Genomic DNA, 26,164 nt, shown 5'->3' on the forward strand with positions numbered 1-26,164 from the left:
GTTGACGTCATCACCATCTTTTATTTGTTGTTACTGTCTTGTTTTTGTGTGTGGCGTTTTTTTATTATCATCATCATCATCATCAGCCGTACGACGCCCACTGCTGGGCATAAGCCTCCCCCAAGGATCTCCACGACGATCGGTCCTGCGCTGCCCGCATCCAGCGGGCAATAGAAAAAAACTATTCTATTCTATTCTTTTACGGAGTCTACATCGACTAATACACACTGGTTTTATTTTTATTACTCTTATTCTGAATAAGATTTCTATAATACCTGTAACTGTTACTAGTGCTAGTAAGTAACTATAATAAAGCTTAGACTAACTGCTTAGAGTGAGCAACTGGATGAAAGATTCTTAACTTACAATTTTATTTATCGGTAACCTTACGGAACCTTCGAATATGGCCTTCTTTTTAACGTCGGGATATTTTTACGCTCAGAGACAAGAATCTTTAATTGTTTAGAACGTACTTCCAACAGTTCAGTATTAGTATTAATTTCTTTTATTCTTCCCTCATCCGTTTCTACACTGCAAACGAACCCAGACCTTCCGATCATGACTCAGACGCTCTTTCTAACCACATAACGAAAGCTGTTTTGTTATTTGTTGGTAAGAATTCATAATAAGGCTTTTTGGGTTTTCCTGAAAGATTTTGCTCTTTGCAATAACGCCCTATTTGTGAATGTTGTTATTTTATGTGTGTCGTAAGACTTATATCGTTACCAGTACAAGCGATAAGAGAAGCAGGTTATCAGCTATCATGCAATCTTACCGTTAGCATTAGCAATCCGCTGAACAGTGATAGATTGGGCTGCTCTCATATCGCCGACGTGTGATCTAACTACTGTCGGGTTCCGTAGAATTACGGTTTACAGATAATCGTTTGTTTGTTTTTTTTTTACCTGTATTTTATAGAGAGAGGGAGCGTCGCTTGTGTAGTGATTGTGTTTTGTTTTACTTATTGAGATATGGCTAGTTTTAAACCACTCGTTAATATATTGTCACAAAGACTATACATGTTGCAAATGATACTGCGGAATCGAGCCATTGTCCATTTTTAGAATGGTTTGCAACTTAGCTAAGGCGCCAGGATGTGTCTCCCGGAACAAGTAATGGGACATTTTTTGAGCATCTCTTGACACAATCTTTAAGTGTACAGTCATGAGCAATATCATGTACCCACTTTAGAACCCTGTCGCACTATCAAATTTGACATTTAATGAGACTTACGGTTTAATTTGTCAAAAAAGTTAATGTGACATGGTTTCAAAGTGTATACTTATTAGTACCCATGACCGTACCTCTAATGTGTTACTGATAATAATTCATTATGCAATCATTGCGGAAAGAACGTTGTCCTATGTTGAAATAATTATAAACCATTCCTAAGCAGCAAAACTATCGATATCAATAATCGAAACAGGATTACAGTGATAATCGGTTCATCCATGCGCAATAATCGTGTCATCTCCGTTACTGTTGCTGCTGCCGAGTGTGCCGAGTGGACAGGACGCACGCTCGGGGGTAATCGCGTGCGATCGCCACGCCTGCACTCTCCCACGGGATAGCATTGCATGGAGACGTTTTCTATTTATTTTGTTTAAAATGTATACGGAGATTGATTGATATTTATTGTAATTGCTCTGTTAATCCGCTTCTTTATGCTAATTAAGTACACTAGTTGTGCAATATTAAGTGGGTAAGTAATATCTGAAAACTTACAATTGCTAAACTGATTAATCTTTTTTTTTATTAGGTATATGTATGTCTTGTCTTTCATGTTTGGCTGATAAATTATCACGTGCTCAACGGTGACGGGAAATATCGTGAGGAAACCCACATTCCCGAGAAATGCATTTTCGGAGGTATGTGACCTAACCTGTATTGGGCTGGTTTTCCCTTCGCGGGTTGGAAGGTCAGACAGGCAGTCGCTTCTGTAAAAAACCAGACCTGTCAAATCTTCAGGTTAGGTAAGCGGACCCTGGGAAAAACGGAATAATGCTAGGAGGATGATGACGTCTTGTTTTTTAAACTCAAAACTGTTACAGATTGGGATGCATCATCATCATACGCCTATTAAATTATTCGCAATTATAAGTAAATACTGCTTAAGGTACTTACTTGAAATAGGTACTGCTTTAATAGCACCTGAATACCTTTCTTCTTATTTATTACAGCCTATATCAGAGTGACCGAACGCACGCTAAGTGGATGCGAAATAGCGTGCAATCGCCCCGCCTACCTCATTCAACCAGCAGCATTGCATGAAACCAGCAACCACTGTGCATGATTAAATTATAATAAAGCTATTATAACCCGCTATGAAAGTATCAAATAAAGTGGTGAAAAAAGTGAATTTACATCTCTTACAAACCACTTTTCATTTTACTCGTACCTCCTTGCGTGGCATGGTAATGAACAAAAGTATTGTAGTTAAAATGGGTAATTTAAGTGCTTAAAAACAAAGCACCATTAATTGGAGCTGGTTAAAGTTAAAAAAGTACAAGTAGTTACTTTGACGTCTGACAGCTGACATTAAACAAAATAGTAATTAAAAATAATGTGTATTCGGTACAAAATTGAAGTCAAATAAAGGGTTAAGCTGTGGACAACCTAGCAATGTAGTGCTGTCTATTTAACCCTTTCACGGGCAGAGACCATGGGTCATTGATGGGTCATAATAGGTAGTATGACACCTTGGAATTGGAACGTCATTAGACGTTCTGTCCTTAAAAGTGTTAAATAGCATTATCAAAAACAGACCATGAAGCCATTTCACTGTGAAGTAGAAATAGATACAAAATGCTCTAGACCCTAATATTTCGTGTGTGCGTTGACTTCTGATGTGATGTCATTATAATGTATATATAATGTAATCCGTGTCTGTGGTGTCCTAAATAATAAATGTTTCTTTCTTTCTTTAAACCAATTTTTCAAAATCAATTTCCAGACTATTACTATCCTCCGTTTATTTATAACATATGGTACATTTTTGAAATTCTGCACACAAAAGGCTTATAAAATATTGCATGTAACAGTAATCATATTTCCCTGCACGATATATTAGCCGGGGAACCAACGATGTGTGACAAATGCATGGCTGCGACGCGCCTGCACTTCGCTTTGTTGGGCGAAATCAAAAACAAATGCGCACGTCATCGCCCGTTTGTATATTATGACAATAATTTGTTGGCAAGTAATGTTTATTGCTTTTTTTTATTGTTCTTTTTGTGTTTTAGGGTTGCGTACCAAAAACGGAAAAAACGGGACCTTTACATTACTAAGAATTCGCTGTCTGTCTGTCCCTCTATCACCAGGCTATATCTCAAGAACCGTGACAGCTAGAGTTGAAATTTTCACAAATTATGTATTTCTGGTGCCGCTATAACAACAAATACAAAAAATAAAATTAATATTTAAGGGGGCTCCCGTACAACAAACGCGATTTTTTTGCCCTTTTTTGCTCGATACAATACCTACTGTTGTTTACCTAGTCAATGATACGGAGCCGTTCATGCCCAAGTCCGACTCACACTTAGCCGGTTTTTAATTTCTTTATAAATATATTGATTAGGTATTTGAATTAGCAAGGTAGACTTGAACTGATAGAAATGAAATTTTAATTTTAATTTCCATTACGGCGTTCTGAAAATCATTTATTCGCATAGGATTCATGGTTTTGTAAACATACATGGTTCATGGTTTTGAGGGTTTTGAAGACTTAGTGAATAAGTAAGATTTGGTCAAATAAATTTAAAAAGTGACTATTAAACATTGTTACTCATCAGAAACAAAATATCATCCGCAGCGCGATTTCCACAGTATATCGAACGTATCAATTTAAAAAAAAAACTGAAAGTAATATTATAGGTAAGTCAGTGAAAACAGAACTCTCCAAACTCTAACAGATTGAATCTTGTAACGTTGAATTTAAAATTATTCTGCTCACTACAGAAAATTGCTGCCGCTTTCGATCGAGCATGCTACACTGAAAGACGGTTATACGTTAGCCCCTAGTTTTATGTAAAACATTTTCTAGACGTGCGCTGTTTTCCATTAGCAATAATTCATAACTAACGCAATCTAGATCTTGTGTAAACAAGAGAAAATAATTAAACGACCCAATGCACGATGGAAACTTCCTATAAATTGCACTGAAAATATGTAGAGTGTCGCCGTATTTCAAAATGCTATTACTTATTTAGAAGTATTGTGCACAGTGTGTGAAGCCTAAGGCGGCTTAAAATTAGAGTTTACGAAGCGAATTTTAATAATAATGTCGCATTTTTATTCCAGTGTTGTGGCGGTTGAAGCATTATTTACGCCTTTTGTCCCCTATTTTTTTCTTTACAATACAACAATACAATACAATACAAATACACTTTATTGCACCAAAATAAAAAGAAATAATTACAAAAAGTCTCTTAACTAAGTACATGGCAAATGGCGGCCTTATCGCTTAAAGCGATTTCTTCCAGACAACCATAAGGTGAGGAAAAAGGTAAAAAAAAAAATTGAAAGATTGCGGATACAAACTATGCATACAACTTAACAACAAATACATGCAAATAAATATATAACATACTTACAAATATAATATATACCTAACCTATATACATAACCTAGCATATATACCTACTTATATAAATAGTACACACAAAATACCTAATAATAAGCAACTCAAGAGATTCAGACGATGACACTTCATTATAAAAACAGAACATTATAAAAATTGGAAAAAAAATAAAAAAAAGGATATAAGAGTAACCTCGGAGTACATTCAAGACACAAAAAAAAAGGAAAATAGAAAATCTATAAATATACATATATAAAAGCAGTAAATAATAATTTATGAGTAACCACACTGACGTTCAAAATAATAACGAAGAAGATTTTGAAAAATATGCAATATATATGTCTTTATTGTAATTTTGACTGTAAAATTACTGGGGTGTGATTTGCTTAATGTTCACGCTATGAATACTCATAGTAGATATAATCTACCGGTTTAAGAACGGTAGTAAAGTGCTTATGAAAACCATTCACTTTATTACGTTTTTAATTTAAAGTTATGCTGATTGGGTTAAGCTTTTTTCCTTATTCCTGTGAAATGAAACGAGGTGATATTAAATTTTATGTTTATCGCAATGATGATACCTCGTTTTGAAGCTAATCACAGGACACTTATTTAAATATTGATTTGAAATCATTTTTTTGCAAAATTAAGCTATCACTAACAAAAATCAAGACTTTCCACTCAATATTCTATTCCGTGCAGTCCAAAATTAGCTCCCGTAAACATGGAAACAATTCGAAATCGCGAACGGCCTTACCAAAGATTCTTGTCACCGGATTAATTCTGTTAAACAAACGCTACGAAGTGGCTTGCAACTAAAGCAGATAAGGACTCCGGAAATTGCTTTAGAGTAGAGCTGGTGGCCATTCCCAGTGGCACAGCAAGTGGGTGATGGATGGGCGGGTTGCATGACCAGGTAATTGTTACCTCTGCTTCGTTTGCCGCTCGCGTGTTGGTCTTTTCTTTAAACATAATCTGAGCCTTTACTGCGACGCCTCTAAGTGAGTCTTAGTTGAGTGTTTATTGGCGTACAGTCCTGATTGTTAGCTACGGCACTTTGTTTTGGTTGAACTTTATTTTGGGTCTGGTATTTTTTTGCGAAGATCTATTTTTTGACGTGAATTATTGCAGATTGGCCGCTTATATAGTGTCACAAGACAACATAAATATAGATTTATAATTATTTAATTTCTAAATTTTTTCTTGCTATGTGGCATGTGGCGCCACCTACTTGGCCGGTCAAATAGAGGTTTTTTATGATCTGTGTTCAGGCACACTGTGAATAATAATGTTTTGTGCACCCACAACACATGCTTCTATCTTACAAAAAAAAAAGTTTTAACAGTACGGTCACGAGCATTAATATGTATACACTTTGGTACCATGTCATATTAACTTTTTTGACAAATTGAACTGTAAGTCTCACTAAATGTCAAATATGTTAGTGCGACAGAGTCCTAAAGTGGGTACATTATATTGCTTATGACTGTACCTACTGTGAATGAAGTCTACCATTGATTTCACAACTCACACGAGAAAATATCTGAATCCTTCATAACCCTGTTCGAAGTTCAAAATAATAAACAACACCGTGTGTGCTCTCAACCAAAAATACATTTACTTTCCTAAAGTGCTTACTTGACTAGAATGCGTTGACAATAATAACGAACTTATTCACTTTAATGGTCCATTGAGCTAAACCGACATTATTTACCTCTACGTATCCAAAGTTATGACATCCGAAGAAAAGTTCCAGCTCACGACCCCTACCATTGAACTTCGACGATCGAAAACAATAACAAACGCAAACGACTTTGAAACATTCGTTGAAAAGGAAAGTTGGGGTACTGGATGTGTCTCACTGCTGGCGAAAAGCAGTATAAAAAGAAATCACGCTCAAAAGTGTCTAATTACTTATTATTTGCGTGTAGTTACAATAAGTTACTCGGATGAGAGCCCTCGCCGCTCCCTATTTTTCCGGTCAAGTAATTAATGCCATATCAAATAAAATATTCAATTACTTTAAAGAAACATATTTTTAACGAGGTCTTCGACTAGTAGACGCAGCGAATATTTCTACAGTAGATAGACGTTGTACTTCTATAAATTGGTCGAGGCCTTCGATATAATACGCGCCGCGGTGGGCGCGGTTACCGCGCCGCGACGCGACGGCTCGTTTCAAACTACGTAATTCTTCCTGTAACTGACTATAAAGTTGCCTAGAACTTCTATTTATCAATCAATCAATAATACTTTATTTATCATACAATAATGGAGTACAAATCACTCACCTTTGTCCAGCTAATGTAGAAGTAAGGATGTTATAGGATTTACCGCTTCCCGCTACCAGTCAGATGGCGAGAACCTAGAGGACAGGACACCAGGTGCCAGACTTGAGGAAAATGGCTGAATCGGACACCGTTAGCTATGAAACTTGCTGTTTGATGGCACTATACCCTTGGCAGAGGTAAGGCGAATTGGATTTACAGCTGCAATGAAAAATAAGCACAAATGTTGTTGCAGAACTACTATCAATTATTTCAAGTTGATTTCGGTGGTTTTACTTAAAGAGAAGTTTTAGCTGGTGAATTTTAAAAAAAGTTAATAGTATCCACTTATATCTGACTAGGATTCGCAACAAAAATTAAACATAAATGCTTCTTGGATGACTAAGGCTCAGTTTCAGGGGAATGCTTTCTTTTGTGTGTTATACATACATCATACTTAGAAACGAACTCGTTGAAAAGTCATCCAAGCAATTATATAGGTATAATTGCTTATTGAAACATGAATAAAACAGCTAAAATTACATTCTTATAATACTAAAACAAAAAGAGCACTTCGTTCGTAACAGATGAGCGTCTTGCGCGTTATCGTAGAGACCGTAGAATATTATAAAACGTCGCAATAAAGTAAATAGAGAGACAAATGTACATATTCTAGCGAAACAATGGAGGAATATCGAGCTTAGAGTAAGGTTTTAAGGCGGAGATTGGCCTGCGTTCGGCGAGCACATAATGCTGAAGGAGCGCTCGTGAGAAATATTATGAAAACAAATTCGCGTTGAGCACGTTCCGTGCAAGTAATAAATAAAACACCAGAACACCTAGAGTGTGGCAGAGCCGCAAAGCGTTATTTGAAACAGCATTACGAAGTTAGCCGGATAGTGCCCGTCTGGTAATTAGTTCTGATATACCAGTAAATTAACTGATTAGATACTATTCTGTTGGGAGACGGAAGATACGCAAAGTTATGACGATAGACGCTCAGTCACGTCCCTTTTATGACGAGGTAATTTGCCTTTCAGTTTTAGGGTGCTAAATTAGACATCTGAAACGTTATTCTATTTAAAACAGTAAACTTTTTGAGTTTCATATCGTATTGTTCAAATGAGTGACGTTCTAGGTCACGTTAAATTCCTTAATAAAATATTTAGATGGCGCTGTATAACGCTGCCTTTATGGATTCCAGACATATTATGCATCTTAATCTTTGTTATTAAGTAAATGATGACCCTTATTATTACACCCAGACATAACAAATCTTCCATAACCATTATTATTCTGATCAAAATAAAGAGAAGCAATCGGCAACAACATAATTATTATTCTATACAAATCCAATGTCATTATATTTTGGAATAATTATGTACCCGGGCAATCAGAAAATAGGTAGTTATCACGTTGGTGTTATACAGAGCCATCTATAGGTATGTTCTTGGGGAACAGGGCGCGGAAAGTCCTTCATTGTAAAACTTCGTCTAATATTTGATCATTTACGTTAAATAAAAAACAAATTATAACACAAAGTAATGAAGGGAACGAGAAAATATTTGTAAGATAAACGAAAGTCATAACTCTTAGCCGAGACAACAAAATTCAAACCGAAACGCGTACGAAATCGTTATGTTCAATGTATAAACGAGACAGAAACGAAAAAATATGTTAAACAAGCAATTCGCGCGAATCGCAGAGCACCTGACGAAGCGTCCCCGAGCTTTATTCTGGAAACCATTCGATATAAGGAAAATCTATTCAAGGTTGTCTCCTTTAGAATTATTAGAATACCTACTCAAATTTGTAATTAAACGTTAAAAAACGTTTAAAGAAAACTTTGTAAACGTATTACTTATCAAATTGTTTTTTTAAAGATGTGAATTAAATCATTATTTAAAATCAGTCGTAATCGTAAACGAATGAAATGTAAATTGAAAGTTTCCATGCTATCCATATGGTTTAAAAAGAACACATTTTTATTCATTCTCACTTACTTATTTTTAGCCAAACGGAAACCCGTAATAAACAATTTCTCACATTAGCAAACTCATGACACGTCACGGCTACTGACTCGCTCACGTGTCAAAACACTTTCTCTTTCCTTTTCGACACTTTCTCTTGACTCACAGAATAGACCCCTCCGTCGTCATAACATGTTTGCGTGATATCGTCTACATGTTTTCGCGAATTTCGTGTCACCCAGGTGATAGGGGAAGGGATCAGCGAGACATTGTTTTGGCTACGACGCGACGAACACCTATGAGCATATGTTTATTGCAGTCAATGTAGAAACACAATGAACATGTGTTTGTGTTGCATCGCCCGCTTTTATGATTTCAAAGGTGGTGTTGATTTTACCGCTGCTGTCTGGATCGGTTTTTGAGGGTTTGTTGCGGATAAAATGAACTTGAATAAGATTGGAAATGCCGTAGCTGATATCTCGTAGACAAAGCTACGATGCAGGTGCTACGTAACGCAATATCTCTTTCGGTTGCTGTTACGGACGGAATATTTTTAACCGAAATAGAACGTAAACCAATATACGTATTGAAAACATAAAATATAAACTTTGACTTCTAGAATGCAATTATATATAACTTACGAATCTCAAAACGTGTAGGTATACTATACACCTCTATCTACGAGGATAGATGCGTGATGTTATATTATGTTACAGAAAACATGAAAAAAAAACATTATTTTTACGCTCTAAAAGCGTTTGAATTAGGCATATGAGACTCCCGATATTTCGACACTGTTGCAAGTGCCATGATGACGGGATGACTGATAAACGCGGTAAAAACCCGTTATTATGTATTTTAATTATGATAATAACCGCGTAAACCTAAAACAATGTATAAACTCCTTACTACCCACTAACCTTCATTATCATTACCTCATCCATCAACCACCCTTACCTACCAGTCGCGGTACTTACCCAAAAAACCAAACCTGTCATTTCCAACAGGAGGGTTGTATCTGCAACTCGTGAGGGTAGACAGCTGATGCCAGGGTTCTTAATTAATAGTTGTTTCGGTCATCAACATGTGGTCACTGACAGGTTAATATGTACGGGATAAAATGTTAAGGAAAACGTCATACGAAAGTGTTGGTCGTAGGATTTCTGCAATCCCCCTCCTTATTTAATACGTTGACAGTCCCCATACAAAATGTTTGTCAACCTGTAAATTTTGTTGTGAATTTGACCAAAAAAGCTACAGAGTGGGTTCCTGCAAATGCTGTCAGACGTCGGGGAAGGCCACGGAAAAGATGGCGCGACGAGTTAGACCGCTTCTCAAAACAGTGACGCGAGCAAGCTGGGGACAGGGAAGAGTGGAAGAGAGGCCTTTGCCCTGCAGTGGGACATTGAGGGCTATTAATAATAATAAAAAAGTGTGCAATAAAGTGTATTATTATTATTAAAATGTTTTGACTTCGTTGTAAGTCCCGCTTATTACTTAATTTTATATACGTCCTGTTAAAAACGGAAATAATAATAAATATATTCTAATTCTAAACACTTCACAATACCTATTGAGTGCAATAGAAAGTAAACCATATATCTTACTATCATGAAAAATTAGAACTTTCAATGGCCGCACTCATGGCACTGAACAAGTATGGGTCACGGACGTATGGAGCTAGTCCGTCATGACCCCTATATGGATCACTGGACTGTCAAAGTGTTAAGAGCTGCGCTCTTGTCGGTGGAGTAATCGCCATTCCTCTCTTCTTCCCGCCAACTCCTTCACCTTCTAATACTTTTTTTTGAAGTGACTTTTTTTGTAGATTCGTCTCAAATGGCATTAACTACTTGTCCGGACAAATTAGGAGCGCTGATGGCTCTCACCCGGCTACCTCCAGATACGACACGACCTGCACCTTCTCTTTTATTTGTTTCATAAATGTTGTTTATTGTGTTCGGCAATCCAAATAATAATTATTTGGTTTTAATAGGGTAACGTTTGGCCTATCTACCCGACTGCGGCGAAGAAAAAAGGAGGGTTATGTGTTTGACCGCTATGTATGCACCAATTCCAATCTAACTTCTTAACCACCTGTCAGAATTTAACAAATGAGGTGGTCGTATGCCAATCTGTCCTAAGAGTTTATTTACCACGGTATACGACCACGGCTATCTCCTAAATATCACTATTCGGAAGAGTTTCAGAGAATTATACCTATTTTCTTGTTTCATACCTTTTAGAGCGTCATTTTTCCGCGGGTTTTCGTTTTTAAACATATATTTTTATTGAACTAGTATATACTTAAAGAAAGATAGTCGAACATTTGTATAAATACCTGAATAAAAATTGAATTACTTACTGTTTTTTTTTTTTGACATGACTTAATGTAGACTTACCGCAAATGGCATGAACTTCTCGGCCGGTCAAAATTTATTATTGAAGGAGCATAGAAAAGCATATTACATTTAGTATTTTTTTTCATCTTCATTTATAAATCATTTCATTTCATTTATAAAATGAAGATTAAGAAATTATTTTCAAACTAAATATAAATAATAATTGAAATATGGTTAGATGAAGGTTAGGTTTATGATTTTTGACATATTTTTATTTTATTTTTTTCTTGCTCAAGTTTATTCAGCATGTCAAATATTTATAATTTAAGAAAAGGAGCTTCGTACTAGCAGGGTACATGTGTAAGTTTCCAGTCTGGATAACAAAGTTTATTAATCGATATTAATCATTATGGCGCGACGGTCGTTAACCTGTGGTAGTGATATAATAATGCATACACCAATATCTCTCTCTCATACAATTTGAACATTATCATTCAAATTCAAGCTTCAGAATCTAGTCCGCAAGAAGAAATGCCATTTATTGAAAACGTCTTTATTTATTTGAACTTACCTAGTAAATGATCTACCTATTACCTAGTAGTCATTGTTAGTTGTTAACAGCCTCCGTGGTCCAGTGGTTGAGCGTTCTGCTCACGATCCGAAGGTCCCGGGTTCAAATCCTGGTGATCAACTGATTGTCTAGAAGTAAGATGACCGGTGCTTCGAAAGATACGTTAAGCCGTTGGTCCCGGTTACTACTTACTGATGTAAGTACGCAGTCGTTACTTGAGACACGTCAGGGGCCTTTGGCGGCTCAATAATAACCCTGACGCCTCACAACCCACACGATAGAAGAAGAGAAGAATATTAGTGAACTATAGATGCGCAGTATGACAGCACCTTCGAGTTCGTATAAATACTTATAATGATATTGAAGATATTTTGATAGGTTAGTGGAGGTTGCACTAGTTATCTCTTGTGCTTCCTCCGATCCCAAGACAATGTCGTAGGGCTAATCCAATTCGATTATTCTATAACTCAAATATTCAAAAACCCAAACTCCAATACACATTCATACACATGCACACATGCACACACACACTGGCACATCCCTCCTTTGCATGTATGTAAATTATAGTAGTAATGTATAAGCATGGTAGAACAATAAAATAAAAGCATAAAATGTTATTGTTACCTACTTTGGAAGAGCGGTGCCTTCTAAGACAGGCCCTATTAGCTTAAAAGAAGGCATCAGCCTCTAGCTGCTTGTATCTTGTTTGTTGCCAATAAACATTATTTTTTAATTTTTTTTACTATATTTCTTTTCATTCATGCTTAGAAAAGTGATAAAAACCTACGTCAATGTAGCATCTTCCTTTGTCTGTTTTAATTATAGTAGGTCGTTGAACTCTGAACACGCCTACTAAAGTACCTAGCCAATGTTTACCAAGGAAGAAAACTTTTCAACTTGTAGAATAATCTTGTTTGGTTGACTAGGACAGTAATTAATTGTCTGGGTATTAACATCCGACCAAGTAGTTAATGCCATTTGCGACATATCAACAATAAGTCACGTCAAAAAGAAAAAAAGTGGCTTCTATGGACTTATACGCACTTACGACGGTTTATCGGAAAATTAAACAAAACATAAATGGTATACCTATTATATTATATCCCACTTCTGGTTCTGGGCTCAGTCAACTTAATACAGTACGGGTTGGCTTTTTCTTGCATTTGGGTTAGTAGCGGGCTACCTTATACCTTAATGTACTTTTCGAACCACTCCAAATCAACTTACCGTTTCGGACATTCAGGTAATTCAGCTTGCAATGATCTAGCCAAACAAAGTGATTTCGACAATGTCCCCATGGGGAATCGAAGCCAGACCTTCAAATCTTGAGCCCAACGTTCCAACCACTAGACCACGGATGTTGTGTTTGTGTGTATAAGTCTATTCACCAAATAATAGTTTACTCGTGAGCCCCATTCCAGGCGGGGGTTACCAGGATCACAAATATCATGATTTTCTTCATTTATCACCATCAGTCGTCATAACCAGTATTCACCTTTTGATCTGACTGCGGGTAAAAAGGTGAATACTGAATGCAGTTTTCAAGGTAGGAAGCTAAAAATTGATAAGTACATTAGGAAAGGGGACCGTATTACCCTGAATTTGACGCGAGCGAAACCACGGGCAAAAGCTAGTGTTATTATAGAGGTTTATATCCTCAGCCTCTTGGACGATGATTACCCTGGGGCGGTATCCATCACGACACGCTTCTTATTTTTTATTTATTACCGCCGAGATATCGCGTTATTTCAGTTAAATACGAGCAAAATCTTTCTAAGAGAAGTGTAGGAAGTGTTGATAATTTGTCACAAAAATATAACGTGTTCAAAGAGTAGAAGAATAGGATGTCATTGTTCTCATAATATGTAAAAAAATATAAGTTTAAAAACAAAAGCCCGAATTTTTCCGTAGTGTTTAAACTTATATTTTTATTTATATTATATTCAGGTCTTATTTATTAAGATAACGTTCTTTGATACATGTTTTATGCAAGATTTGAAGATAAAACCTATACGGAACATGTCTTACCAGACATGTTATTGATTCGACGTAATTATCGAGTAAATACAAGGAAACCCATAGATAAAAGCTAACAATGTGTACATCTTTGAAATGTGCAAATTAAGCCACTACAATAACATTCGAAAAAAATATTGTTTTGTCCTCAGTTAACGTTCTCTAGAGGGCGCCACATTGAATTAGGCATAACGTTACACAGCCTATAACCACCGGACAATCAAGACGCTTCTAGTGACACCTCATTTGTTAAATTCTTACAAGTGGTTTAGAAGTTAGGTTGGAATAGATGTGCATACACACATACATATATAGCGGTCAAACACATAACCCTCCATTTTGCTTCGCCGCAGTCGGGTAAAATTCCATCAGATACTCAAAATACGATTCTAAAAAAAAGAAACTTTCATATTCGTAACACACTTCAATGATTACGCAAGAGAAAGATTGACAGTCGGTGGAAACAGATGACGTCACGTGATAAGGGACTAAGCCTAAACCTGATAAATTAGGGGACAACTCACTTGTCACTCTCACCTGGGACTCGGAATTCGTTTATTTCGGCTTTAATAATTAAAAGCACTGTTTGAAAATTTATAATTAACTTGCTTTATCCCACAATTAACCCCGACGCAACGCGAAGAGAGGTGTTATATAAGTTTCATTAATTTTGTGTATCTATATGTATGTGTATTAAAATTTGTGTTTATGTCGGGTTCTCCAATTTTTATGCAGGCAATAAATAAATAATTATACTTCTTATCAAAAAACTCGAAACGCTTCCCAAATTCTATTTAACAAACATGAAATTTGTTTTTTAAATTTGAATTTGGAACATTATCATTAAGAATTAAAGACTTTATAATACCCGCTGTATTTTTTTATTCCCAATAATTACTTACTAGTTTTATTTAAATTAAACAATAACATTTCAAATTAAATTAAACAATAACATTTTAAAAATAATTACAGTTGCGACTCTCGCGTCGATAAGTTTTTAGATAAATAGCAATCAATTGATTTTTCTCTCTAATCTCTCTATAAAATAAAAACTATTTAAGCTCTAAATAAGTCACCTTGGATAGACTTAGCTATACTTCCATCTCTGATAGACTATCATATTACTAAAGTACGAGTGCATTACCCAGATTATTTGCTCTCTCTCCATTCATATCAAAGATCTCCGAAAACTCGTTTAAAACGAACTATAAATTTCAACTTCTAAATGTAATGCTGGTCGAAATAAAGCGTTAATTGAAAACAAGTTGGTTCATTTCAACGGACCCTTGTAAGGCAGAGCGACATCTGGTAGGAGTGGCATCCAACTGCCTACCTTAATGTGCCATTATGTATGTAGATGCAGGTGCCGACCCTTATCCAACTCACATATTTGAGAAGTTTCTGGAAAAAGGAACCAGGGTTGAAGGGATTGCACCATCTGTAGACAAGTTCGTCTGAAAATTTGTTTGAGTAATTATCTCAGGAGTGTGTTGTGAAATTAAATTTTGAATAAAACATTAACGAAAATGCTTTGAATAGTTTGTTTTTTTTTTTTTCAGATAAATTGTAATATGTAATCAACAAAAAAAAATGATTGAGTGTAGGCCTGTGTCTAGCAGTGGGACTTACACGGGGTATTATGTTTAAATCAACACGAATAATAAGTAAATCAATACTTAGTATACTTAGTGTAAATTATATAATATATAATTCATTTTTCAAAGCAGTATAATTAGGACTTCCAATGTCTTATTAAATTTAACAAACTTTAATAGCATAATAATAAATAACCAACAACTTAAAAGAAAATCTTCTAATTTAAAACAAAGCGAATATAGTTTAGAAATTCATTCAGAATAATGACTATTGTAATAATGAGCTTCGTCGCGACGTAAAAATCACAGTTACGAATTTGTAGATAGGTACTTTGATCTATTGTAAAAAATATAACGAGCTAGATATTAATCTATCATCTACTCACTGTCACGTTGGAAATTACTAAAACACAAATAATGCGAGACACAAATTACCTATTTCGATAAAGAAATCTATTAATTTCGTCATCATAGCACTCCATTCGTTTGGTCAACACGTCCAAGACAGCTGAGCATCGACACGACAGCAAGGGATATTATGAGACACAATGATAAATTAACTGGCAACTCAACCCAAGCAGGGGTGACAGAGAACACGACATTGTTCTCATTTTCACAATATTTCGTGAAGATCTAAGTGTGTTGCGAGTGTTGGAGAAGACGGCTGTAGAATTTTAACTTGTCCAAATAACAGATGCACTTATTGAATCTTACGGGCTGGATAATGCTTATATCGTGTGAAAATAATATTTATAAGTACTTACTATATGATTATCTCGAAAACAAACAACAACAAAAAAATTGCATGCTGGTTGTTAAAAAGATGAAGAATTCGAAAAGAAATTAAATTTTACAGGCATAGTAACGTATTAAAACATAACCCTATATGTATAAATATATAATAATTAAAAAAGTGGAAATTATTAAATTTACTTACCTGTCAAACATTTACATAAGAGTTGTAGAGTCGGAAGAAACCTATCTCTAGACTGAAAATTCCAGATTCAAATTAGTAAAGACACGTTTATGAGATAACAATACCATAAGCCCAACTATCAAATAAAATCGTCGAACTACATACGAAATTCATAACACCTTATAACCTGATTTCGGTCATCACATACATACGTAAACGCATAGGTAGTGTCGTTAAGGGAACGCATTACTCAAGTGCGGTGAGCACTACGGAAATCTACAGGATGTCGATATCTGGGCATCAATTCCAGAATACCGGGAGCGGGTGTATTCGCAAGACATTTATTGAGGGTTATTGACCGTAAAGCTGAAGGTACCATCGGCTAGAATGGCTGGAGTGTCGTCAACAAACGCTTTGTGTTTGGCGATATGATTATACTTCTCTTTGGTTCTGTTTGGTTTGGTCACCACAATAAGATTTATCTTTAAAAGTGGTGATATAGGCCAAGTTTTTCTGGTGAGATAACTTTGATTTTATCGAATTTGCGATCCACCGGTTTAAAAATCTATTAGTGGATAAGATATGGCAGAATATGTGAAATAGTATTAGGCAATCGAATGAGAATATATCTACTTTTAAGTGTGTGTAGGCGTTCTTTCCCAATTTGACTGTATAAAATGGAGTTATTTTTACTTTAAAGAAGCCTATAAAATTAGTATGCTAACTTCAACATTACCTTCAATATTACCAAATTTCAGTAGAAAGCTTTTAAATAAAACATAATTCTGGGATAGACATTAGAAATTAAAATTGTTTGGTATTCTTTCGACACATGATGAGCACTATCTTCGGTAGACAGAAAGCAGAAAATTCTATCTGAATATTACCGAAATTTAATTATAAACCTTTGAATATTAGTGAGTAAATTATAAGTAACAGGAATAATAGGTGCCTAATGAAAGTCACTTAGTTTTAGAAATTCAATTTAATGTGAATCCGAATGACTATTCCAAATTTAGCGACCAAAATGCTAAATTTAGGTACACTCGGCGAAATAGCTACCAATAAATCTAATGTAGATTTTTATCCTAAAGTTGTGCAAAACTAAAATTACATTAAGTATAATACAATACAATATACATAGTCTTTTTTGCTGAATAAGGTCCAAAATCAAGTTAACCTGTGACCCCAAACCTTCGTGTCCGATTGTACCTCGACAAGTCGACATTCGTACGTGATATACCGTCTCGTATTTAGCAAGATGCCGTTAACAGGTCGTTATAGATAGGGGGCGATACTAGGTACGAGTCCGTATTAGATCTATTAGAATAGCCCGACGGTCGTTAGGACGTAGACGCATTTTCGGACGGCAATTACCAAACACGAGACAAAACGATAGAATGCAGACTCTAAGACACGGACTAATAGAATTGTTGGACGTTATTACACGGAGAATTTACCATGTATAGAGAAGAATTTAGAGTGTTTCGTCGCAAAGGAATGTTTACTTTCGAACACGTACTTGGACCATACATTTTGTATCGTAAGGGTGTCTGGTTGTTTTCTATTGGATATGTTTTGTTTAGATATAGCTTAACCGAGGCTTTAGGAAATCTTAAATTAGGGGAGTATTTCATCGGGTCAAAGATAAATTATAAAATGCTAATCTATAAATAGAAGCCAGTCTAACAAGATCAAAAATCAATCTCATTTTTCTTTTTTAATTATTTTCGAAATTAAATTATATATTAAGTAACAATTAGTACGACTTTTGACTGCATTTACTGATAACGTCACACATTTTCGATTTGACGTTTCATAACAAGTAGAACCAGGTTGTCAAATAGCCTAAATAAATGGGGTAAATCTACTGCATGCGTTCATAACCGGGACGGACAATAGCTAGAAGATATGGAATGTGTTGCTATGAAGGAAAATTAAATATAATCCCTAAACAAAATAAAACTATGCCTAAAATAGGTTATTGTTTTCTATTTGATAAAGGGAACGATTACATTGTTACGGAAGACGCTTGAACTTAGGCCATCTTTGTTTTGTTAAGATAATCTTAGTGTGGCTCCCACGAGACGTCAACAAAGAAAATTGGATGGGCAGTGAGCCAGGGAGCCAATAGCTTTTAATCCTCCATTCTTTTTGATCTTTCGTATCTGTTTCTACGTTATAATCACGCCGTTAGTCCGTGTACGTGACAATATAAGTTTGTCTAGCCTTTTATCTAGTGTTTTACTTGGAAAATTGTGATGGATAAGTTTATACTGAGTAGATAAGTGTGTTAAAAGTTCAAACAAGTCGGCCATTTTTGTCAGCTCTATAGACATAATATGTAAGTACATAATATGTAGGTATATTTTCGATTTTCGAGCGTCAATTAAGCGTAACGTAAGTGAGAAAGCATCACAGCTTAGTAGGTACTCACCTATATCTAATTTTCCACCGCAGTTTTATTTATGAGTTTTCATTTTATTAGCCGCAAATAACGATTAAATATTGGATGTACGTCTGGGTACCCACAGTGTTCGGTATATTTCCTGGCATAAGAACGGCCTTAATTAAAAATGAATACAAAAACGAAAGTGAAAAAAAAATATAAAAGCTGCTACTTACTTCTGTTCCCAGCATCGCAACAGAGTCATACATTAAGCAGCAATAAAACAGCCAAATGTTGGAAGGCGTAAATTTTACTGCGCTCTATTTTAGTAGGTACCATAAACAGTTAGGTTGTGAGCAAATGCGAAAAGTCATTAGTAAGTAGTGCTGGTGCTATTATGACGAATTTGCTAACATCACCAACATCGATATTGAGCTTACTTACTAATCTCGGTACCTACGTAATGAAACTTTCTCATAGCGGATATAATCACAACGTAAACCAGAGGAACCGCCTACCCTTTAGATATTAATAATGTTTGGTATACTGAAATATATGACGTGTTTGTGCTGATGAATGTAATTATGACGTAGATAATATTAATATGGGCATTATGTTCCGCTTGAGGATAAACAACATTCAAATTCAAAAATATCTTTATTTAGTAGGTAACATCGTTACACTTTGAAACTCCGTTTTTTACATAATCTCATCCGCCTAAAACTACTGTAGCTTCTCACAACCTGTATAGCCGGGGAAAAGAAGCTGCAAGAAAAACCTAAGCACAGGGGGTCCTAGAAGTTATTTTAAAAAGTCATATGTACCTTCTTATAATATACATATCTGTTTGTGTAAATTCGCAGCACTTAAATATTGCCAAACAAACGGTCAATTGCGCCCCACTCTACGCACTATATCTTAAGAACGGATGAATATATTGTATTGTATATTAAATAATGTTTAAGAACGAATTTCTAGAACATTTACGTAGAAGTAATTGTAAATGTACGTATCCTTATTGTTGATAGTTTTTTTCAGATACAAACAAAAAGCTATAAAAAAGAGCTTTGCACAAATCCCGTTAGCTCCACCGCAACTCATCTGTACTTTTAGTAAGTAGACTTAAGCTGACAGCAGACCAAAATTCTTCCGAATCGTACGCGCTGTCAGAATTTTCAGTTTTAATATGGATTGATAATTATTATCACAGACTGAAAATTGTGGCAATGCGTACAATGCGGAAAAAATAATTTGCTGGCACCTTAGGGGATATACTGATATGGGGATATTTATTACAAACATCAACACGTCTCTCTATCTCTAAATATATCAGGTTTAAGAAAAATTTATTCTCATAAGAATTTTACAATTCACTTACATATATAAAAGGAGAAACTGACTGACTGACATATCAACGCACAGCCTAAACGGCTAAACGTAGGCACTTGAAATTTGGAAGGGACGTAGCATAGGTACCGTAGAGGTGCACTAAGAAAGGAATTCCCGGAATTCCCACGGGAACAGGAATTAGCGGGAAAATCCTTTTGTATGAAAAATCTAAACCGCTTAAGTTAGACGCTTGAAATTTGGCATGCAGATACCTTAGTTAACTTAACGCTTAGTTGCAACAGGATATTGCAAAATTCCCACGGAAACGGGAGTTAGCGGGAAAAAATATATGTATGAAAAAATCGAAACCGCGTAAGATAGATGTCTTCAATCTAGCATGCATGCATACCTTAGTAAATATAAAGTTTAGTTATGGCTGTATTTTGAAAAATGGGAGTTAGCGGGAAAAAGAAATTGTATGAAAAACTCTAAACTGCATAAGTTAGATGCTTGAAATTTGATATGCACTTCCACGCACACAAAAATCTCTCTTTTATAACACGCCACGCGGACGAAGTCGCGGGCAAAAGCTAATAATTCCCTAAATACTTAATCTAGTAGCTTAGCAATAAACGTGTAACTGGCTGCCAAACTGGAATTACATGAGGTGGCAATAACTGTCGAGGCTGTGAGTACACGCGCTATTCGGTGACGGCCGTCGAATTGATGCGTTTAATAACGGCGCGCTTCTTAAGACAGATGTAGGAATTCTGGATGCGACAAGTATTTTCGTACCTATATAGAATTGTTGTTGTACTTCGACACAAATTCCCGGCGAAGTTACGAAGCAATAATTTATTTCCATCTTTCTTTTCAGTCGATGGAAAACTTAGCTATATAGGAACATGCGACGCCAGCGCCGCCGCGCTCGCTCGGCGTGCGGCAGCCAGCCAACGCTGGCGTCGCGTCGCGTTGCCGCGCCGTCGGCGTTGCGCGGACGCTGGCACGATGATGACGCTCCAAGACGCTAATGTGCGGGGTCACTATGAAAACAGGCCAAAATTCTGCCGACGTACGATAGTACGCGATGTAAGAATTTTCAATCTTATAAGGAATTATAACCACAGATAAGGTAAAAAATCAAATGACATACTCGTAATCAGAACAATTTAATATGCTAAAATTGTCTACTATAAAAAATGTGTGTTGCAAAATGGACTAAACAAAAGTCAACCTGTCCTATAATGTCTTTCAAGGGGTGCTACATACATAAACTCACGCCTATTTTCCACCGAGGTAAGCAGAGACTATGGAATTCCAATCGCTTCGATCCCGATACACTACTCTTGCGCCCTTTACATTCATCAATCACACACAAAAAACACTAAATTTGATATACATACTGAAAACTTTGACGTCTCCTCCTATAGCTACAGGATTTTCCAAAGCTATTTTACAGCATAGTATAAAAAGTAGGGGAGCATTAGAAATTACATAATATTGTATTGAGAAATCCAAACCTAGAAAACAATTAGGTAATTATAGGCATGCCGAAGAGGAGTAAAGAGCAGAGTAGAAGTTTATACAATAAAAATTAATAGTGATACTTATTGTCTACCTCCTTTTCCGGACCTGTCAAAGATTAGGTAAGCGGACCCTGTGGAAAACGGAATAATGCCAAGGGGATGCTACTTTCTACCTTCTTTTCTTTCTTTCTTCATTCCTCCGGTTGATTGAAGGAAGGCCTGTGCTCAGCACTGGGAAGTATATATCGGCTATTTATGTGTCATGTGATACTTACTTTTTAAGTCCATGACACTATGGTAGATATTTTTTTCCAGAAATGTATTTCTACCTCCATGTTCTTGCCAGGAGCGAAGTCTATTAGAATGCCTGCGGGGATGTAACAGTCGAGCGAGCACTTCTCTAATGTCCCATTCAAGTCGATCGTCGATTTCCGATTATATGAAAAATCAAGAGTTATGATCGCTCCAGATTCGTTTGCGGCGGGACAAAATTGGCTTTCCCAACGGTTATTGCAGTTTTTTGGATAGTTCCTGTTAATAGTGGTTGGAATAAAATATATCTTAATTGCATAAGAGTGCAAAATTACGAAAAAAGATGTTATTCGCTAGCTTTGTTACAAAGCATTAAAAGCCATAGAAGAGGTAGCTACCAAATTATTAATTTTTAAAATAATAAACAGCACATAACCTTACAATTATAAGTATTCCCAATTAAGGTAGGCTGAGGTAAATTCATCGCATGATGAACTAAGTACCTATGCTTCACCGAGGTTTCAGTTAGACAAACGTGACAAAGGGTGAGCCATATCGCCGTCGAAGGTCGAGGTCTCAAACGGATTGCATACCACCGAGATAAAAGAAAGAAAAGAAAGAAAGAAACAATGCCTATTTGCCTATTTATGCCTATTTTATTCGCATGGGTTATTCATTAATTTTAAAATTAACTTGTTGACAATCATCCGTCCCTTTCCTTTTCGGCGGATAAGAAAATGACGGGTATAACTTAAAATAAAACTAGGAGGTGTCAACAGGTATCGGTGCCATTGTATGGGCCTTAATTGCCGGAATTAAATAAATAAATACATAATTTTAAAAAAGCAGAAAAACACCACCAGATACTGTTGACAACATCAAAATCTTAATAAATTTTTTTTTGTAATATATTTTGCTCTGGCAATATGACTTATTAATCTCGAAGGAGTTTTATTTACCGGAGCTAACACCGCCTCCAACAGGTACATTAATACATCTGCGTTAAAAAGTAATCACTAATGTTATAAACTGGTACCAGGTAAGACTCGTCAACCGAAGGGAATTAATTACTCAAATATAAATGACATTCCGAAGCATATTTTTCAGTTGGAAATGTAATTTAATGATATGTCGACTGAAAACGTGTTCGATCCTAGATTTAACAAAAAAGAGAGTAAGTATAGATATGTCTACAAATAAACATGGTATAAAATTTTAAACCAAATAAATCTGTTTCTTTCAAAATTCCAATTCAAAAATATCTTTATTCAGTAGGTAACATAGTTACACTTTGAATCGTCAATTTTTACATAACGAACGTCTCATCCGCCTAAAACTACTGCAGCTTCTCACAACCTTTTTTACACAAAGACTTAATTTTATCGCGCTATGGTTTTTTATGAGTATTTCCTTTTTTTAACCATTACTTAAATAGTATTTGATGAAAACATATACGTCAAATAACAAAGATTTATGGCCAGCCACATTTATAATTGGAATACAATTTTGGTTGAAATTCGCGGAGTACGAGTACCTACTCTTATTAATTAAAAAGCTAATTAGTACCGATGACAAGTAGGAAGCAGGGCCCGTCCGGGATTTGAACCCGGGGCCACTCACACCCAAAGCGAGTATCATACCACTAGACCAACGGGCCGGCTGATATATGACATTAAATTAGAAGTTACAAAGGCAATCAATAACCAAAAATAAAGCTACTAGCACCTGTGCAAATAATACTAATAGGATAAGTCCTATTATGAAATTATTTCGATTTATAAAAGAGTAGGAAAATTAAAGTACCAACGTCAAGCGGCCCGTTGGTCTAGTGGTATGATACTCGCTTTGGGTGTGAGTGGCCCCGGGTTCAAATCCCGGACGGGCCCTGTTTTTATTGATTAAAAAAAAAGATAATTAGATCGGGGGGCACGGTAGTGCCCCCCCCAAGTCGAGTGTAGTTTCTTACAGAATGTTTTTGGTAGGATTTAATTTTACACAATAGGTATGATTGATGGGATTCAAGGTTGGGATGATTGAAATATTTTTTGTAGTATTAATATGTAAATTTGAATCCCCTCATTACTTACTGTCTAATCAGATTGCAATCAAATACGAACCTATCTATTGAATGACATAACATGCTTAACATAAACAGCCTATATACGTCACTCCTGGGTACTGACCTCCTGTCAAAAACCCGGAAGGGGTATGAAGTATATTCCACCAGTCTGCTCCACTGCGGGTCAATTGTGATGTATTTTTTTCCGAAGCAAAGAATCATCTTACTTAATCGGAAAATCAGTGATTCACGCCGGCAATGTCTTTACCAAACAAAGGACAGTCTCACAAAATGATTTCGACAATGTCCCATCAGGAATCGAACACGGACCTTCACATCGTGAGCCTAATGCTCTTACCACCTAACCACGGAGACAGTTCAGTAAATAGTTTAGTATTTTCTTGGTCTCAGATATGACATTACGTATATAATATGAGTAATATGTAAACATAGTATCGTAGGGCAGGCGACGATGAGGCGGAAAGTAGTCACAAAAATAATAGTGACACATATTTATTTGAGACCTAAGATTTAAACAGACTCTTTACAAGAAAAAACATTTTTTTAAATCATTAGAGACTACTGTAAATGTGCAAAAAGCAGGGCCCGTCCGGGATTTGAACCCGGGGCCACTCACACCCAAAGCGAGTATCATACCACTAGACCAACGGGCCGGCTGAAGGAATCAATTTATATTAAGCTACACATTTAGTGAAAACCGACAAACAAATAACCTTGCACACTTGTATAAATAAAGTATATAAGTAATCAACATCAGATTTTATCAGTAGAAATGAAATTCCAACAGAAACTAGGACTACTCATTATTCCCATCATCCTCTTTTCATCTTCAGGCAACTAAATGTGTGCTGGGATCCCACCCCAACGTCGTTAAAATCCCACCAGCTTGTAGGAATCATTTTGCTTCCTCCTTTCTTATTCGAACGGCTTAGGTCCGCAATTCTCTGCCCGCGAATCTGTTTCCCGATAAGTACAATCGGCCTCTTCAAGGCAAAAGTGAATAGGCACTTTCTAGGTAAACATTAATTTATTTATTTATTTCAAAACGGGAAACAAACAGCTTAAATAACAATTTAAAAATGCAAATAGTGTCTAGTAAGAAGAACAGAGAAGCTGATCACGTGAGTGTTTCCCTTTTTTCTTTGAGCTGGGCTATTTTCAGGTGTATGAGGACAGCGCAAGTGGTTAGGTTCTTCCTTTCCATCTTTTTCTTTTCCGCATTAATGTGTATCAAACACATAAGATGGTCCTATATTGGCCAATGAAGTCTCCACTTATAACTAATACATGCATCACTGAGAACTAGACGAAGTAATAAATTAAAAATTAACAATAACTAAGTAAGTAATACAAAAAAGAAAAGAAAAGTTGATGTTACATCTGTTCTAACGCTTTGAGGGCAGATACAAATTTATTGTGCTTAAATGAAATATGTCAATGCTATTGTATTTAACATGTTCTATCCTCGGCCATATCGTCACCTTTTACCATCAGGTGAGATTGTGGTCAAATGCTATCTCCCATAAAAAAAAATGTATGGCAGGTAACTCACTTGGTGACGTCTTGAGAACAAAGCAATTTCAACATAAATTGTTTGGCGATATTGCTGGCAACATGGTCTTGGCGTTTCGGTAAATAAATGTCCCTTAGTGAGCTGGCCCGTTGCTTTTTACACAACTATTTTTGGCCATTTTTAAAGTTTATAAGTAATAGTTTTATCTTAATCTGGATTTATAAAAGTAGAGCTCGTCCGGGATTTGAACCCGGGGTCACTCACACCCAAAGCGACATACCACTAAACCAACGGGCCGTGTGATTTTTGATTCACATTCGTCCGTAACATTAATTAATTTTTATCTATAGAAAAGTTTAATAGAAAATCATAATAAAGATTTTTCTAGCCTTTTACTCGTATTGTGTCCTACTGCTGGGCAGGCAGTTCAGGCAGGAAGTTCATGCTTAAGTAAAGGCCTAATATTTGCACAAGTGTTTAAAGGTATTTCTTTTTGATAACTTTGGAGACGTTATGTAAATTTAGGCTGATTAAGCAGCCGGCCCGTTGGTCTAGTGGTATGATACTCGCTTTGGGTGTGAGTGGCCCCGGGTTCAAATCCCGGACGGGCCCTGCTTTTGCTGCGTTTATTCAAAATCTAATGAGAATTGTAGGTAGGTACCATTATACTGTATACATTTTTATGTTGAACTAGTTAAAATACAAAAGGTAGCAAATCAGTGCGTACAGGAAGACTCAATGTTTCCAACGTGGCCAAGTCAAAGAAAAGGTATTTTTTATCTTTATTTGAGGAATGGCCTCAACCCTATTGCAATAGCC

At 36.0% G+C, this 26,164-nt stretch overlaps 4 non-coding genes across 4 annotated transcripts; 2 read left to right on the forward strand and 2 right to left on the reverse strand.

The window, feature by feature from the left end:
* Positions 1-23,337: 23,337 nt before the first annotated feature.
* On the reverse strand, positions 23,338-23,409 carry Trnap-ugg (transfer RNA proline (anticodon UGG)). Its single transcript has one exon. It is a non-coding gene; the product is annotated as a tRNA-Pro (tRNA).
* A 157-nt stretch (positions 23,410-23,566) lies between these two features.
* Positions 23,567-23,638, forward strand: Trnap-ugg (transfer RNA proline (anticodon UGG)). Its single transcript has one exon. It is a non-coding gene; the product is annotated as a tRNA-Pro (tRNA).
* A 775-nt stretch (positions 23,639-24,413) lies between these two features.
* On the reverse strand, positions 24,414-24,485 carry Trnap-ugg (transfer RNA proline (anticodon UGG)). Its single transcript has one exon. It is a non-coding gene; the product is annotated as a tRNA-Pro (tRNA).
* A 1,400-nt stretch (positions 24,486-25,885) lies between these two features.
* Positions 25,886-25,957, forward strand: Trnap-ugg (transfer RNA proline (anticodon UGG)). Its single transcript has one exon. It is a non-coding gene; the product is annotated as a tRNA-Pro (tRNA).
* The last annotated feature ends 207 nt before the right edge of the window (positions 25,958-26,164 follow it).

This window comes from Pectinophora gossypiella, chromosome 2 (genome assembly GCF_024362695.1).
Source record: "Pectinophora gossypiella chromosome 2, ilPecGoss1.1, whole genome shotgun sequence".
Classification (NCBI taxonomy): Eukaryota; Metazoa; Arthropoda; class Insecta; order Lepidoptera; family Gelechiidae; genus Pectinophora; species Pectinophora gossypiella.